The sequence below is a fragment of the Hibiscus syriacus genome, unplaced genomic scaffold (assembly GCF_006381635.1).
Source record: "Hibiscus syriacus cultivar Baekdansim isolate YM2019G1 unplaced genomic scaffold, ASM638163v2 tig00110670_pilon, whole genome shotgun sequence".
Classification (NCBI taxonomy): domain Eukaryota; kingdom Viridiplantae; phylum Streptophyta; class Magnoliopsida; order Malvales; family Malvaceae; genus Hibiscus; species Hibiscus syriacus.
In genome coordinates, this window is record NW_024062818.1 from 453,687 (window position 1) to 472,785 (window position 19,099).

Here is a 19,099-nt window from a genome sequence, read left to right on the forward strand (position 1 = left end):
AAACTAGAGTAAGTTGAGGAGGAAAAAGAAGAAGGAAAACATGGAACATCATGGAGTTATGCTTGGTTCTTTTGCCATGTCTTTTTATTTGGGTTTTGGACTAGCTTGTCTCTTTCCAACGCACACCAACTTCTTACAATTTCTCATGTGGTTTCATCATTATTACACAATTGCCCCCATCCACTTGCTTCACACAAAAGGAAAGCTAAAATCCCACTTATGGTTAATTAAATATGCATTACTTTTTTCTATAATTTTCTTTTAATATGAGACTCAAATAGTTACATATGTTGAGGAATTGGACTACCTAAATGCTAATGGTAAAATTGGTGTATAGGTCCATGTACTATAGTGCAAAGTAAAATTTAGTACTTGTAATTTTAAAATAAGCACAAATGTGTCTATACTTCTCAAATTTTGAAATTAAAACGCTTAGTTTTATAATTTTTTTAAAATGTTAGTTTTATGAGGTAGACTTAATTAAATGAAGTGGCATTAGCTTAATTATGACGTGTGCCCAACCCATTTAACCTTATGAGATCTGGTAAAATTTGAAATTTTTTAAACTATAACGATTCGGATAAATATATCTCATCATATTTTACATTAGTGTTAAATTCAACTTATAGAATTATCAGCTAAACGTTATGATGCTGAGCATATAATCCAGCCATTATCCTTAGAAGATAAACGAATTCTACTTTAATCTATCCAATAAACTATTTTGTGTTATCAACGAAAAAGTTTTACTTGGATATAATCCATTCTGAAATTAAATTATAGACTAATCTTTCGCTAATTGACCAATGCAGTTGAATTCTTATTATATATATGATATTTACATTGGATAATATGTCAGGACATTAAAATTCACTAGTGCACCACGAGTCTGACAAAGTTAATTGAGTTGTGGTTCTCTTCAAAGGTAGAAAGGAAGAATATGTTGGAATTAAAATTTAAGTTGCCTCAAATAATTTGATTTAAATAATTTATTTTTTAAAAAAATAATTTTTGAATCGAATTAAATTTGTTCACCCATATAGTACAAGCTTATAAATTTGTAATAAAAAAGTGGGAAATATAGGAGGCAATATGGTCAAGTTGGATAAAGTTTGTTTTCCTCTGCAAAAAGATTTTATTATAAAATTATAAAATTAAGGTCTAAGTAGAATGCCTCATCAAGTTGAATAAAGTTAGGACACTGCTTTAGGAAAGAGTTGACAAACAAGGAGTGGGTAACAATGGATTGGCCTAGTTTTTGGTCTTCTGAAAACCAAGAAATTAGTCCTCCTAATTTGTCAGAATTTGATTCTCATATTTTACGAAAACTGAGAAATTAATGTAATTGTATAATATTGTTAAAAGAATGATCTGAAAATTAGTAACTTAACAATTTATTCATAAAAATTAGCAAAATTAAAAAAATAGTTGAACGTATTATACGCTACAAATTGGTAAATACCAACAATACAAATTCATGTGTTTACTAATGATCAGACTAACTTAAATTCTTTTTAAAGTATGAGGACCAAATTCTAACAAATTAAAGTGCACGGACTAACTTGTCAGTTTTTGTAAATTAGTGAGAAATCCAAATGAAAAGTAAGGTTTGGTGAGTGGATGTCTGGATGAGGAATGGTATACGTAATACGTTGAATTTCATTACAAAGGCAAGTGTGCTCATCTTAAGTTAGAGTTTCTTTCAATTTTTTTTCTTAAAGTAAACATGATTTCTAAACAAAAAACTTCGTTAAAATTTTCCAAGGGGCAGAGGTATAAGGGTAAATTATATCATATGTTATTAAACTTTTCTCAAATGATTGTTCTAATCATTAAGTTTTTAAAAATTATAAAATGATCTATAATTTATTGAATTATTTTAAAATGATTATGAAATTTATCAAACTTTTATATTTATTTTAATATCGCATGAACATTTTATATTTAATAGTCATTTTATAACTTTAAAGCTTCTCTAATCAAAATAATAGTTTAATTATAATTCGATGATCTCTAATATACTTTATTGTATATATATAAACGAGAAACGGGTTCGGTTTCATTTCATTTACAAGCACGCAGGCAGGCAAATCCAAATAACAGTAAAAGAGAGAGAGAGACTTTCGAATTCTATTACTGCACATGTCCAAATTAGTGGCTATCTTTTGGCTTTAGGGTTTTGAGTTGATTTATTGATTGACTTTAGGGTTAAACCGACGTGTAATTTATGTACAAGCCATGCATGCATGACAGATGGGACTTCATTCATGTTTATTTTTTTCATGCAAGTTTGCAGTTGTCATTTATCGATCAACGTAGCCCGTTAGCCATGGCGAGACATTTTTTAATCGATTATCTCCTATTATAGCACCCTTTCACTTATATTTTTCGAAATAGCATCTTTTGTGTTGAGGTGGCGGAAGGCGCATCCCCGGGGACATGTTTTCCATGAATTTATGCTGACTCAGGTGACACGGTGGTATGTTTTTAATAATAAAATTTTTATTTTTATTGTTATTATAAATTAGTAATATATTATGTAAATTGTTTCGGCTATAATTTAATAATTATCGAATGAATTTTTTTAATGTGTGTTAAAGGTGAAGTGTATTATTCACATTAATCGGATAGAACAATAGATGAAAACTAATTTTCATTTTATTGTAGTTATATGAAAAATGTATAAAATTATTATATTACACGTATGGTTATATTATTATTTTTTATTTTGATTATCAATCTATTAATTTTATCACTTAATTATTTAAATATTATCAATCTAGTCGTCTGTTATTATTATTTTAACCAAAATATTGATGCATAAGTTAATAAAATTAGTATAATTACACATTTAATCTGTTATTATTATTATAAATTGAGAAATTATAGCAAATAATTATTGATGATAATATCGCTAAAATGTCTGGAGATATGGTCAGCATCCAATCGCAGCAGAATTTCACTTTTCATTATAACTGTAGACAAAAAAAAATAATTAACACAAAAAAATAATTAATTAATAAATTTAAATAAATAATAATTTATATAAATATTATTTTAATAAAAAATAATATTTATATAATTATATTAATATAAAATATAATAACTATGTAAAAAAATACTATCTTAAAAATAAATTTCTTACCACTAATAAAAAATTTAAAACTCAAAGATTTGAAGAATTTGAATTATATAAGAGAGAAGAAGATGATTTTGGTGTGAAGAATGAGGGGATTGAGGGGGTTTATATAGGGGGAGGAGGAGGGGTAGTTGGGGAAAAATCGGATGGGCATTAAAGTCATTTAATGAAAGGCGCGTCCTTGGGGATGCACCTTTCACACGTTTCACCTGAGTCAGCATAAATTCATGGAAAGCGTGTCCCCGAGGATGCACCTTCCGCCATCTCAACACAAAGGGTACTATTTCGAGAAATATAGGTGAAAAGATGCTATAATGGGAGATAATCGATTAAAGGGTGTCAGTTTGATAAAATCTCCGTTAGCCATGCCCTATCAGTCAGACTCTGAAGGAGTCAATTCACCAGCCGTCCAAGCATGCAAAAAAACACTAGTCACTTGATTACTTGATAAATTACACAGTTGGCACTCAACTATTAAAAACTTCCGTTTTGGTCATTGAAAATGAAAAAGTGAAAACATGGCGTCAAACTTAGATTTTGTGTTCATTTTAGTAATTCATGGAGTCATGATTAAGTTCCATTAGTAAAATGTGTTATCCTACACTAATTTGCATTGTTTGTTTGTAAAGCTGAAGTATGTATGATTGTGTTTTTTTAGCAACCAATATTGAATGTTTGTGGTGGTTGCTAATACTGTAACAAATACTATGCTTTCTTTGGGTAATAAATCAACAATTATGGAGAAAATAATAAAATTATATTTTAATCCTTTAAAAAATTATAATTTACTCTTGACTCCTAAAAAGGTTATGACTTTATCCCTCCTCTATGAAGACGTAATCATATATCATGAAAAAATAACATCAAGTAAATTCTATTTTAGTGAAATGTTTGATCGTTTGGATGGTTGGAAACTTATGGGTGATAGGGTACCCCATGAAGTAAGGGGAGTTCACACAATTAGCTCCATGAACTGTTTAAAATGTACTCAGCTTTGAGTCATTGGAAAACCTTTTAAATATATCTGCATGCCTTTTTGTGAAACTAAGTGGCATAACCCTCGAACTTGCATGTGATCTGACTGTTCAAAGAGATCGTCGAAGAAAAAGGAAAAGATTCATCTTGCAAAAGAAGTTATGAGCTTTATCAATTCTCTCTCTATATATACATGTTGATAGGATATATAAATGTCTATAGATAGGAGAAATAAAAGTTGAAGCTGCTTTTAAAAGTTGTGTTTCCACCAAGAGAGTTCAAATTTCAACATTTAAAACCTTTTCTTTTCTTATTCTAAGGGTTTTTTTTAAAGAATGTATTTTCCTTAGCTTACAATTAGCTGACCAATGCCATATGCCCATAAATATATATATGTATATTGATGCTCATCAGCTCATGACTCTGTGAACATACCATGTTAGAGTTAAGGAGAGTAAATCTCGACGAGAGATAATACCGATATCGATGTTTTCGACTGAATCCTTCCATGATTCTCAATACCACCGGGACATCAACAGTACATATATATGGTTTGCAGGCATTTACAAATGTATGGATATCATAAGACAATGAGAGTGCGTGAGAGAGAGATCATAAAAGAAGATTTATAAAGAAACATGATTTTGTTAACGACATTATGATGCTAAATAAAGGTTGCAAAGATTCATGGAAGAAGGGAAAAGGGGGGATTAATCATTGAAGGTTCAATGCATGAAACTTTTACATATACATGAACATATTGCCCAGAGAATCATAGTTTACCCAAAGAGATACCTGACCCCAATTCCCTAAGGGGATTTTTACTTTGGAAAAAGCAATGCAAATGTGTAGTCAAATTCATCTAAACGATGGTTTGCAAACAAAGATTATCATGTTAAGATAAGGTGAATGGAAGAAATGAAAAGCATGAATGGTTATTGCTTATAGAGTTCATCAATATATATATATATATATATATATATATATATATATATATATATATATATATATATATTCTTTTCAGAATTAAGTAGAGACCAAATTTTTATTACTGAAAATATTAGAAGGTACAATAAAATGTTGCATATATTATCGATGTTTCACAAGCCCTTATATCAAGATTGGCTTCCAGTTTAGGAAATCCTTCATTGGGTCTTCGTGGTGTACCTTTTTCATCCGATACGCCTCCATTTCCTCAACAGTAGCCTCATCATTGTATCTGACATTATACTTCCGTTTTCCTCCATTTCGTGGTGTACCAGTTCAACGGGAACATCGATACGCAAGTAACATATTTCTTTTACTCCACAGGAGTAGGAGCATCTGTACATTAAAGTTGGAAATCCAATAGGATTAAAAGCAGCAAAAAACTAAAGTCAGAGAGAAAATCATGGAACAAAAAGCAGCAAACTCTCCAAAGTAACACAAAAACGAGTCAGAATGCATGAATGCTTAAAGTTGGACTTTATCGAACGGTTCCCGTGCATGAATATTGAGCTGCTTCAACTCTAATGCTTCGCCAATCTGTCTATATTCATTACCAGCCTTCAAGGTAACACATAAACAAGTCATAATTGCATAATTTATTAACTTTTGTCACATCAAAATATGAAAACAATTTAAGGGAAAAATTTTCTGCACGGTACCCACTCCGTATAACTTCTTATTAGGATCCGCATCAGGTTCAACAACTTCAGCATGTATCGAGTTTTGGTATCATAATAAGCACAATTGACATCTAAATTCAAAATATTTTTACGGATTGAATTTGTTGTGCCAAATTTCAAATCTTTTGAATCTGACGTCAATTCTGGTTATGATGACCCCAAAACTCAATTCTTGCGTGAAGATCATCTTCCTCCCAGGTGCGATCTAATGAAAAGCTCTACGGAAAGGTAATCCTTAAGGAGGTTGAACGATCGTGAGCATTCGCAAAGAAACGGGATTTTTAGGTGATGACCGATGACTGATGAGCGGGCCGTTATTGCGGAGTTTACAAGATTAGATGGATATTAGGTTCTGGGTTTCGAATAAGGGACGATTGTTTGATTTTATGAGGCGGTTTTAAAGAAGTTTAAATGTTGTATGGTATCAAAATTTCTAGAGTGTTCTGATTTAATCTTTCAAGTTGTAAGATTGTCGTAGATGTAAGGATCAATATATCGTGGTTATAAACACTTTTTAAGCTCTAAATTTTCCTCAACAATATTTACATTTACCCAGAGACGGACGTAAGATTTTATATCAGGAGTGCGAACTTTTATACTCAATAAAACTATAATGATATAAGTTAATATAAAATAACAACTATAATAACTAGTAAAAGAAATATGCACTTCAAATAACATTCTTCCCCATTCTTCTCTTTTCTTTTTTTTTTAGCTCGGCAAAATCCAAAAGCTTTATTACTCTTAGCAAAGACATTCTCAACCCCAACTAAGAGCCTCATTAAAAACCCTCCTAAACCTATATGGGGGAAAAGAGTGCTCCACAGTTGAGGGATATTACAACCGAACTGCAGCAATCAAGAACAAACAAGAATCTAAATAACATCTCCTACTAAACATTCAAGCAAAAACCAAACCAGTCCACCCTTCTGCATTAAAGTTAAACCTGCTATCTTACCAAGAAGCTTTAAACATAACATTTCTTCTCGATCCAATTTTGGCGAGATGATCGGCCATGCTGTTTCTTAACCTTGGCGTGAACTCAAAACTAACATCCTTAATCTTTAATACCATCCCATCAATTTCTTCAAAGGTTGATCCCCATTTCCAAGGCCGACCAGAATAAGATTGTAACCAATTTAATACAACTGCAGAATCGGATTCAATGATCAAAACTACATTCCTCAGCCACTTAGATCCACAAAATAATTCCAATGCAAATTTAATTGCAACCAGCTCTGCAAAATCAACATTAACCAGAGAAACAGGCCCGAAAAACATTGCCACCACATGACCCTCAGAATTTCGTAGCACACCACCACACCCCGCTGCCTCTTTATTAGCCGATCCATCCACGTTAAACTTCATTTTCCCCAATCCTGGAGGCTGCCAAATTAACTTCTGTCTTCTCTTCTCTTCACAAGAATCAACACAAAACCCCGGACACGCCCACCAACGTTTCTCATCCAGTTCATTAAACTCCTTGAGTGTCTTACACCATACCAAAGCTCGCATTTTGACTATACAAACAACATCTTTAAGTTTTGCTCTTTTCTCCCTGAAAACGAATTCGTTTCTGACCAGCCAAATACTCCACAATGCTGCCGCAAAGCTAACTTGCCATGCTAGTAATCTTGGAACAGACCAGCGAACCTGGAACCCGAATTCAAACATCTCGTCGACAGTAGACATACTACACCCCTCAATTTGCCACCACCTGCAAAAAGACATCCAGAAAAACGCCATATATCTGCAAGAAACAAACAAGTGATCCGCATCTTCTTCAACATCACCACACCATGGACATAAGCATTGATGCTCATTTAACTTAATCCCTCTACTTTTAAGAAACGCTTTTGTTGGTACTCTATTTTGTTTTAGCATCCATAAGAAACATTTCACCTTCGGGGGAACCTTGAGACTCCATATTTTGTCATATTTAGGTTGGTCAGCTTCAATGATGTTATCATTCCCCAGCAATAATTCAGTCATTTTTTTAACCGAGAACTTCCCATCCTTCTCGTGAATCCAGATAATGCGATCAGCTACGTCCGGTTTGATTTGAGCCTCACCTATTTCTCCTTTAATTACGTTGAAAATGCTTCTTTCTCTATCCAAAAGTTGTCTAACAAATAACACTGAAGAATCACGCCACTCACTTTCCCTTAACACCTCGAAAACTGTCCGAAATTTTCTTGAGACTGACCTGTAAATTCGAGGAAACCTATTCATAAAAGATTTCTCACCCAACCACACATCCTCCCAAAACCACACTGTCTTCCCGTCACCCACTTGCCATCTAAAGGAATCAAAGCTCATCCATTTAGATAATTCTTCACTCCTTAGGTTGTTAATAATCCCTCTCCAAATAATTGAAGCTTCCTTGATTTTATCTGTACTCACCATCCAAGGGAGCTTGTCCGAACCATATTTAAAACTTATCACCGACCTCCACAAGGCATCTTTTTCATTTGCAAACCTCCACCCCCATTTTGCTAATAAGGCCTTGTTTTTAGCTCCTAAATCAATAATACCAGCTCCTCCTTTCTTTTTCGGTTTACACATCTTTCCCCAATTAATTCTTGACATCTTCCTGCCCGAACCATAAGAACCCCAGAGGAAATCTCTTCTTATTTTATCTATCTTCCATAATACTGTTTTTGGAACAGAATATAATGACATGTAATACAGTGGCAGCGAAGATAAAACAGAGTTAATAAGCACTATTCTCCCTACAAAGGATAAAAATCTGCTTTTCCATCTCGACAGCTTTGTTATGCATTTATCAATAACCGGATCCCACACTGAAACTCTTCTCGGATCAACACCCAGAGGAATGCCTAAATATTTAAATGGTAGCCTACTCGCCGTACACCCACACACAGCTGCTAATTGACGCACTGAATCCTCCTCCATCCCCACCCCTACTAGACATGACTTTGTAAAATTTATTGTTAACCCCGAACCCAGCTCAAAACATCTCAAAATTCTCTTTACATTTCTGAGCCCATCCTGATCTGGCCGAAGAAATAAAATCGTGTCATCCGCGAACTGCAAGTGCAAAATAATTGTATTCGGAGCCACGTTATGAATGCCTTCAATGTAACCTTTACTCACTGCCCCTTCCAGCATGAGATGAAGTGTCTCTGTGACCATCAAGAACAAGAAAGGAGATAATGGATCTCCCTGCCTTAATCCCCTAAGCATTTTAAACTCTTTGGTAGGAGAACCATTTAACAAAACGGATACTCTTACTGTCGAAATACATTCCCATACCCACCCTCTCCACCTGCTTCCAAACCCCATTTGCTGCTGAACCAAATCAAAAAACTCCCAACAAACACAGTCGTAGGCCTTTGCGAAGTCAAGCTTTAAAATCAATCCACCTCTCGCATCTGACTCCTTGTACAACGAGTGAATTACCTCGTTTGCCACCAAGATACCGTCAAATATTTGCCTTCCCGCTAAAAATGCACATTGTGTCTCGCTAATGACTTTCCCGATCACCCTTTTCAGTCTTCCAGCCAGAACCTTCGCTATTATTTTATATAAACAACTTACTAAAGAGATCGGCCTATATTCTGCAATTTCGGAAGGACTATCCACTTTCGGAATTAGCGCAAATAAGGAATTATTAACATTTTTTCCCAATTTCCCAAATTTAAGAAAACGCGCCACTGTCTTCAAAAGATCGCCTTTTAACCATTCCCACGATTTCTTAAAAAACAGTATATTAAAGCCATCTGGACTCGGTGCTTTGGACTCATCACAGCTCTATACTGCTTCTTTAATTTCTTCGATTGTAATCGGCGCTTCCATCTCTTCAACGTCTGATGTTGATACTCGCTTGAAAGGAAGTTTAAGAACCGTGTTCCACTGTTTCCTTCTTCTTTGAAAGTGATTACTAAAAAAATTAAAAACTTTCGCCCTCAATTTCAATGGATCTGTTTCGTTTGCCTCTCCCAGATTTACACCTAAAATCAACCTCTTTTTTACTTCTTAATTTTACAGCTCTATGAAAGAAAGCCGAATTTTCATCCCCAAGTTTCAACCACTTCAATCTAGATTTCTGTCTCCATATCTCCTCTTTCTCTTTTAACAACTCCCACAGCCTTCTTGTGCACTCAACCACCTCCTTCCTCTCATGATCATCCAAACCTGTAATTTCTCCCTTTCTATCTAACTCGTTAATCCTCTTTTCCATTTCTTTAACTTCATTGTCTACATTCCAATAGTTTGTCTTTATTCCATTTTTGCAGCGCATCCTTCACCCTTCTTAGTTTTGTACTCAAATCTTCGTTTTTTGTAAACTCGAGTTGTAGTGTATCCTTGATGACCTCAACACAATTTTTCTGGTCAAGCCAACTATTAATCATCTTGAACAGACTTGGCCCCCAATCGATTAACTCCTTGCCCAATACAATGGGAATATGATCTGAAACGGTTCTCGGTAAACCCCATAGCGACACTTCACAATTTTCCTGTAACCAGTCATCCTCCACAAAAATTCTATCTAATCGACTTCTCCTGTTACTCGGACCAAACCAATTAAATTTCCTCCCCGCTAATGGCATATCCAATAGATTGCAATTTTCTATAAATTTATTAAAAGCTTCGATCTCCATTTTATTGAAATGACATCCACTTCTCTCGCTCCGATTTCTAACAGTGTTAAAATCTCCAGCCATAAACCACCTATTCATATCTCTTCTCTTTTCCAACTCAATCGCATTCCACAACGTGTATTGATCTCTGCCTTCACATGGAGCATACACGTTAACTATTGAAACTGACGAGTTGTCCACCGTATAATTCCCACTTATCAGTATGAATCTGTCGTTAATGATACTGCTTTCCACTTTGAATCTGTTTTTATCCCAAATCGACAGTAGTCCCCCAGACTTCCCAATAGCTTTTGAAAATCTAAATTCAAAATCATCGTCACTCCACATACACCCTATTTCAACTTCATTAAAAACCTCTTTCTTCGTCTCCTGAATCAACGCAAATTCAATCTTATGAAACCTAATAATCCTCCTAAGTTCAGAGATTTTAACCGCAGAGCCCATACCTCTTATATTCCAGGATAGAATCTTCATCCTGGAACATCCCCCTCCAATATCAATTTAAAAGGCAATGGAAAGCGATTGTGAGACGCCTTCCGATTCCTCCGCTGCCACAATCTCCGCACTAAAATTCTTCTGAACCTTCAAACTCTATTCCCAAAGCTCTTCCAATCTGCAGTGTTTTCTTTGCTTCCCTCTTCTGTCTCTGCCATCTAGCTTGAAGATCGGAATCTGATAAAGATCTTCCTTCTATTTCAGTCCATTCTTCCTCACATATAATCTTCTTCTTGTTCTTCTTTCCACGATTGCTTCTGCTCTTCCTTGGATTATTTGTTAAACTATCTTCAATACATTGTAAAGAAACATATTTTTATTTCTCCCGACCCTCGCTCTTATATTTTGTCTGTTTTTATTCATCTTAAAATCCTCACCCAACTGCATAGGGACATTTATCCTTTGGACCCGATCCTCCCCTACATCCTTCAAATTGGGCTTCACTATAGTTCGATCTGTTGTCATCCCTTCCTCAAGATCTTCTTCCATCTTATTTGAATCTTTAGCACAATTAGTTTTCAGGCCCATACCCATAATATCCTCCATTATCCTATCATTACAATTACCCTCCCAAATACATAAGTCTCTATAATTTCCTCCCTCCTCCATGTTGGCACTCGAATGATCATTTAAAAACCTTCTATCATTAACATCAGCTTTCTCCACATTTTCAGCCTCCCCATTTATTTCCCTCTGCACCTTTCCAATGTCAACTTCATACGTTCTCAGCCCCATAATTATTTCTTCTCCAATATTCCTTTCTCCCAAATCCTCACCCGACAAGCAGCCGCCTCCTGATAGATTTCCCATGCAACATAATTGGACTTCATCTTCCCCAAACCTCTTTTCTGTAGTATCTTCCTCCGATGAAGTCTTGCTTTTACCAGCCGACGACAGAGAATCATCGGCCATCTGAAACTCTTTTTTATCTCTCTTGTAAATTCTCGTTTCACTGCTGCCGATTATCTGCTCTACAATTCTAATTTTAAACACCTCTCGACCCGCTTCCAATTCGATTACATCATCGATTGTTCCTTTCCTATCTGTGGCAATGAGAATTGTTACCTCGTCGCATCCCATCTCTTGCAAAGCGTTTTCTCCCATCGCTACGAATTCACCCCACCGTTCTGCTATCCTCTTAAAACTAACATGATTCCAACAATACAGCGGAACTCCATATAATTTGATCCACGTTATTTCTTTACGGCGATCTATATGATTCTGTCCAGTATTGAACATCGATGAAAACTTCCTTCAGATACGACCAATTACTCTCCTTCAGAATCCTGTGTAACTCATCATCATCAATTTCTACCAAGAAGTCTCTCCCTCCCAAGAATTTAACTCTTATTTCACCTAAACCTCCAGCCCGTAATCTATCTTCCACTTGACTAGAAGAACATACTATTGCCATTGTCCCTACCAAGCATTTTTGAAGCTTACATACAGCATTCTCATCTACTTCCCCCTGAACACATTTGCTTCTCCTTAAGGCTTGCTCCTCCTTGTTATCTCCATCTATACTATTCTTTTCTTGATCTGACGATGATACAGCTTTGGAGCCTGATGCCGTATAAAATTTCCTGCCTGGTCTCTTATCTTTGTATCTAGCTTCTTTGACTGTAAGCCGATATCCGAATATCCAAAAACCATTTAACCTAAAAGTTGCTCTATCTGCATCCTTCCTGTTGGAGAAACCGACAAAACCAAAACGCTTTCCTGCTTTGTCATTCTTTCTTGCTATGAACGAACTCACCACATCTCCATGCCTGCCAAAGAGTTGCCTCAAACCTCTCTAGTGATATCTCGGTGGAATATTCTGAACAAACAATATTGATGTTTCGCTTGCTGTCTCGCCTTCCTTCACCGCCATAATTCTTTTTCAAAATTTGTTTTTAGCTTTACAATTTTTTAAGGTCGCTATGTGAAAGCGTCTTTTGAGTCTATTGATCAATTAACTCTTAAAATACTAGAGTTTTATCTGTTAGAGATGAAGAAAACTTACTAACTATAGAAATTGGAGTTATAAGATAACTCTTAAAATACTTAAGAACAAAGTTAAAACAACTTTACGGATATGCAATAATTAGGAAGTTACAAAATATTACAAAGACTATATTCTTACTTGTCAAAAAGTAAGCATTTGAAATTGTGCTCGACGCTCATTCATTAGATCAAAGACATCAAATAAGAGAATGTATTGACGAATCACGAGCAATTTCCTTTTCAATATATGTTATTAAGTAGCTCCGCAAAAACTCATACTCTATTTTATTACGCAAGTGAGTCTTCACTAGCTTCATGGCTGAGCAAGTTCGTTTCGTGGTCGCATTAGAAACAAGAAGAGTTGAAACCAGACAAACAAGTCGATCAAGAAGATGATAAATAAATGACTTTTGAGTCTTTGCTAACACTTGACAAAGTTATGAAATTGTTGACGTCCTTCTCAATTCAAGGCTCCCTCGAGCTTCTTATTCAAATTGTTCTAATTGAAATTTTAAGTGCAATCTTTCCTGATCCGTTAAGTCTTATAGGTAAAATTTATCAGCAAGCTTGCATATATCATCAATGCAAAATGATTTAAGAACATCCCTTGGATCCAAAGCAGAACTAAGCTTTTGTAACTCCACCATGTCATCTTTGAATTTAATGTTCATCTCATGCATTTGAGAATCAATTGTAACGGTAAATATATCAACACGGTAGCGATGGCCAACTAAGATGGAATCTTGTTGAAGATGAAACCTCCCTCTTCCACCTTTATATAATGAATTCATATTATCGCTATATAACGTTTGTTACCTCTTCAAGTCAAGGATCCCATCCTTCCTCTCTAAACTTTTGTATAAGTATTTTTGAACCTTATAAGCATTTACTATTACGTTAAAAAGTTTGACTAAGATCATCAATGATACTTAGAATATTTATCATGAGATGTATTCTTTGAGTCAATTTGAACATGCTAAACCTCAATTAAACATTCTATTATTATCATTGGATCATAAGAATTAATTTAGAAAGAATAATCTACCTAGTAACCCTAAAATTCATACTAACAAAAGTTAAGAATTGTTATAAAAATTTGTTAAGGAAGAATTTTTAAAATTGATTATCAATATGATGATTTTAAGTTAAGAATAGATTATAAATCTCTTATTAAACATAGAAGATAACTAATGAAGTTAAAAAATCAAAGAAATTTAATGAAACTAAGATTTCACCATGGAAGCTCCTAATAAAGTAAACTTAAGGTTGAAGATAACATACATTTTTTAAAATATAAATGAAAATGAAATTTTAAAGTTTTAAATAACTTGAAAATACATCAAGAAACATTTCTTACCTCGATTTTGAACTTTCTCGAATTAAAATTGAAAAATCAAGAAAAGCTGGTCCATGAGAAAGATGAATAAAATCGGGATTTGGGGGTGATTTTGTTACGCTCTCAAGAATAATTCTCGAAAGAGAAAGTAAGATTTGATTCTTTGATGTTTGAATTTTAAGAAACAATCAAGAAAACACAAGAAATTTGAAAAAAAATTGAGGGAAAATTGGGGCAAAATATAGCTCAAATAACTTTCTTTTTGTCGTGAAAAACAAAACTCCAGTGCCCTTTGTATTTTTTTTCTCAGCAAAATAATATTTATTAATTAAAACCTAGATTAAGAGCCTCAATTAAAATCTCTCTAGTCCTGGAAAATAGTACTCTTAACTAGGGAATGGTACAACACCAAAACAAGCTTATGCCTCAAAAACAACAAAACTACTCTGCACCACACAAACCACATCCAAGCCATAACACAGACAGCACACCACCCCTAAGAAGCCCATAATAAGCCAATTACACACAACAACCGAACAACAAACTCCATGCTTGGATATAGAATCATAGCCCAGACAAATAAGACCAAAGAATCGCCTGGATGAAACCTATACACACGAGCTGATAAAAGCATAGCCCATGCTAATTCTTAAGCCATTACTACAGACCAACCACTCAAAATAGAGAGAAAATGGCTTCAACGGGAACATAAAAGCAGCAGATCAGACCAAGATAAACCAGCCCAGACAAAAGCAGCAGCGAAAGGGGAAATTGTTTCATAACTCCCCCATTTTCATTGTTTTCAAAAACAATCCAACTATTTTGTACATTCAATTCTCATGCCTTTTTATTCAATTTAATCCCAAATCCACTTCTAATTTCATCTAAATTTGGTATATATCTTTAATTTAGATTGAAAGATAAGTTTATAAATATTAGGGGTGCGAAATATAAAATTCTAGGGGTGCGAGATTAGATTATCAATAGAAAAAAAGAAAGAAAATATTTAAAGCTATAAAGAAATTTGAAAATTTTAGGGGTGCGACCGCATCCCTCGGTCCATCCCTACATGTACCTTGCTTTGATAATCAATTTATTATTCATTACCTAATTATTTTAAACATATTAAATATATTTCAAAAGCATGCATAAATATTTATTATTGGAAAGTATAAATAAATTTATAATAATCAAGTGAGTTATTTTCCCCTCCCTTTCCGACAACGTTTATTTTCTCTCACATGATGGTCGTTGTTGGTTCATACACTTGTACACGATACAACCACATGAACCCGTGAACGTGATCCCCAATTTGCCTTTCCCACTTTTTAATTACGGGGTTCATTTCTCAGTTTTAATTAATTTAACATATTGAACTAAATATGTTTGGGTAATTCGATATGTCACTGAATTAATTCAGTTAGAAAATGATTAATTTTTTTAATATTTTAATTCGGTTTGAAATTAATTAATTATCGAATTAATAAAAAAAATATATTATATATATTAAATACATATTTTAGACTCAAATTCATTAAAATTATTTTGTATGTGTGCAATTTAATCATACAAAACTCCTTTTCAAAAAAAAGAAGAAGAATTAAGATCAAATTGTTTTTTAAACACACTAGACCCATTAAATTATCAATACCTAATTAAATTTCAACTGAAATAAAAAAGAAATCATTTATTAAACTCAAAATAATCTAACTAAAAAATTCTTTAAAATTTTTATTAAAAAATCAATTAATTCGTTTACCTACCGAATTAATCAAACTTTGTTCGGTTCTGTTAATTTTTTAAAAAATTTGATTCAATCAATGATTAATTTTTTTAATTAATTCGGTTAATAGTTATTTGATTAGATCGATGACTGAATTAACCGTATGAACACCCATATTCCCAACAACATTGATTCATCTTTAACATCTCATCACGCATTAGTGTCCCCAAAAATCATTAAAAAGTTTAGGGATGAAATTGAAGCATTCAAAATATTGGGGATCAATATAAAATGAGGGTCATACTTTGATGATGAATTTGGAATGTTCAAACATTTGAAGACCAATTTAAAACAAGAATCATAATTTGGGAATAAAATTGAAATGTTTAAGACTTTATGGCCCAATTTAAAATGAGGATCCTAAATTGAGGATCAACAATATATATATATATATAGTTTGCATGCATTTAGAAATGTATGAATTTCATAAGGCAATGAGAGTGCGTGAGAGAACTCATGAAAAGAAGATTTCTAAAGAAACATGCTATTGTTAAAGAAATTATGGTGTTAAAGAAACGATGCAAAGATTCATGGAAGAAGGGGGAAAGGGGGATTAATCATTGAAGGTTCAATGCATGAAACTTTTACGTATATACATGAATATGTTGCCCACAGAATCATAATTTACCCAGAGAGATACCTTATCTCAATTCCCCAAGAGGATTTTTCACTTTGAAAGAAGCAACGCAAATGTGTAGTCAAATTCATCTAAATGATGGTTTGCAAACAAAAGGTTATCATGATAAGATAAGCTGATTCGAAGAAACGAAAAGCTTAGGGCAGACAAGTCTCCACCGTCACGAGCCAGCTTATTTAGAATCAAGTCCTCGGGAACACCGGTACCCCCAAGGAGCAGGAGCATCTGTGCATTAAAGTTGGCAATCCAATCAGAGTAGAGATACAAGGACTAAAAGCAGTAGAGGACTAAACTCGGAGAGAAAATCATGGAACCAAAAGCAGAAAATTATCCAAAGTAAAGGGATAAGGGAAAGTTTGAAGTATCAATGTAAACAATATGAAAACTCACCTTAGGACGCTTTACGTGCAATATTGTCTTCATCAAGTTTGTTGCTGCTTCTGCAGCCTCAATTCCGGCTGCACCAGTACAGTAACTATTGCGTATGGTTTGCTTACAGCACTTGTAAGCCCATTGGTGATCCTTCCACCATGAACCCCACACAGCAGTGTGGTTATTAATGAAGGCAACCTCTTCATACTTGCTTTTTGGAACGGATGTTTCCTACAGAAAAAACGAAAAAAAGTTATCAAGGAAATAAAATATAAAACGGTAAGAAAGCACTCAAATTTCAATGACACTCGATACAGTTTACATATACAGGCATGCATCCTAGCATTACCAAAAGCATGAAGAAATCATGTTACCTTTAGCAAGAAGAACAAAATAACATCTCAAGTTAACTAGAATAAGCAGAAACTTATAGTCATACATACCATTCCCTTTATAATCCTTCCAGCACGATCATACTCCGCTTGCCTCTCGCTTTGTCCCAATAGAAGCTCCATTGGGATCGCTTCTTCAGTTGCTGCATTCCCATTCTTCTCCATGATTGCATCATTAGTCTTTGACTTTAACTTCTCTTTAATGATCTTATAATTTCTGAAGAGGAGTTCAGCTTGGGAGGGAGAAGCCTGCATATGAATATCTTGACCTTTATCGAACTCTTCCCATGCATGAATATTGAGCTGCTTGAACTCTAATGCTTGGCCATTCAGTCTATATTCATTATCACCCTGCAAGGTAACACATAAACAAGTCAGATTTGCATGATTAATCAATTTTATTACATAAAAATAACAAACAATTTACGGGGGGAAAATTTCTGCAAAGCACTCACTCCGTAAAACTTCTCTGTAGGATCAGCATCAGGAAGAGGATCTTCCCGGATCGATCGTGTTTTAGGATCGTAATAAGCTGAACCGCATCGAGATTCAAAAGATACTTTGCAATGTCTTCTCGAATATTCAAATTCCTAAAAGAGAAGCAAATATGAAGTGAGAATACTTGTGTCGCGACCGTCTTTCGGTTGGACCCCGGAATTGGGCTTCGGCCTGAATTGAATTGGGTTAGGAGTCGCCACCGACCATTTTAAAACGAATTTAGGCGGGTCGGACACCATCTTACTTGATCTGCGTTGTACCAGAAACGTGTCGGGTTCGGGAGTCAGTTACGGTCAAGGAAGGATTAGCACCCTTGACCCGCCCTTTCGGTACCAATTAATTTTCCGGTTGCCTTAGTTATAAAATTTTAAAATTTAAAAATATTCTATTCGAATTACTTACCTTTGATTAATTGAGAATTTCACTACAAAGTTAAAATATTAGAGGAAATAAAAAAAACTACTAAATAAATCAAAAGAGAGAAAAAAAAATAAAAAAAATAAGTCAAAGGAAAAATAAAATAAGAAAAGAAAAAAATGATGATAAAAATAATAAATAAGTAAAAACTATAAAATGACAGAAAAAAATAAGAAGTAAGTAGTAGTAATAATATATATATATATATGAAGAAAAATACAAAATAAATAAAATAAATAAATGTAATAAATAAATAGGAAATGTATATACAAAATAAATAAAAAACTAAAGTAATAAATCAAAATAATAATAATAATAATAATAAACTAAATATATATATATAAATATGAAGGTAAATAAAAAATATTAAATAAAATAATAATAATAACAAAGTAATAAAGAAAAGGAAAAATAAGAAAAAAACAATAATATAATAATAATAATAAAATATGCATGAGTGACGAAATCAGAAGAAAATGAAAATGGAAGGTCCAGTTCAAAAATCATCAAACTTGACATAATATGTATATTAGTGACTGAAATAAAAACAACTGAAATTAGCGGCTCAAAATAAAATAAAATAAACCTTCATTCACTGGCTAACAGGTAAAGTTGCAGAGAATAAGGGATTCGAAGCGCTATTACTCCTAATGTGAAATTACACAGGCAGTCCTTGGGAAAACGGCGTCGTTTCCCAGGGGATATAAAAGCCCAAAGCTAGGCTTATTTGCTCATCCCTTCCTCATTTCACCATTTCGTCTCTCTCTCTACAAACAT

The 19,099-nt window shown here is 33.8% G+C and overlaps 1 pseudogene; it reads right to left on the reverse strand.

The window, feature by feature from the left end:
• Positions 1-5,224: 5,224 nt before the first annotated feature.
• LOC120137442 lies at positions 5,225-19,099 on the reverse strand (annotated as a pseudogene).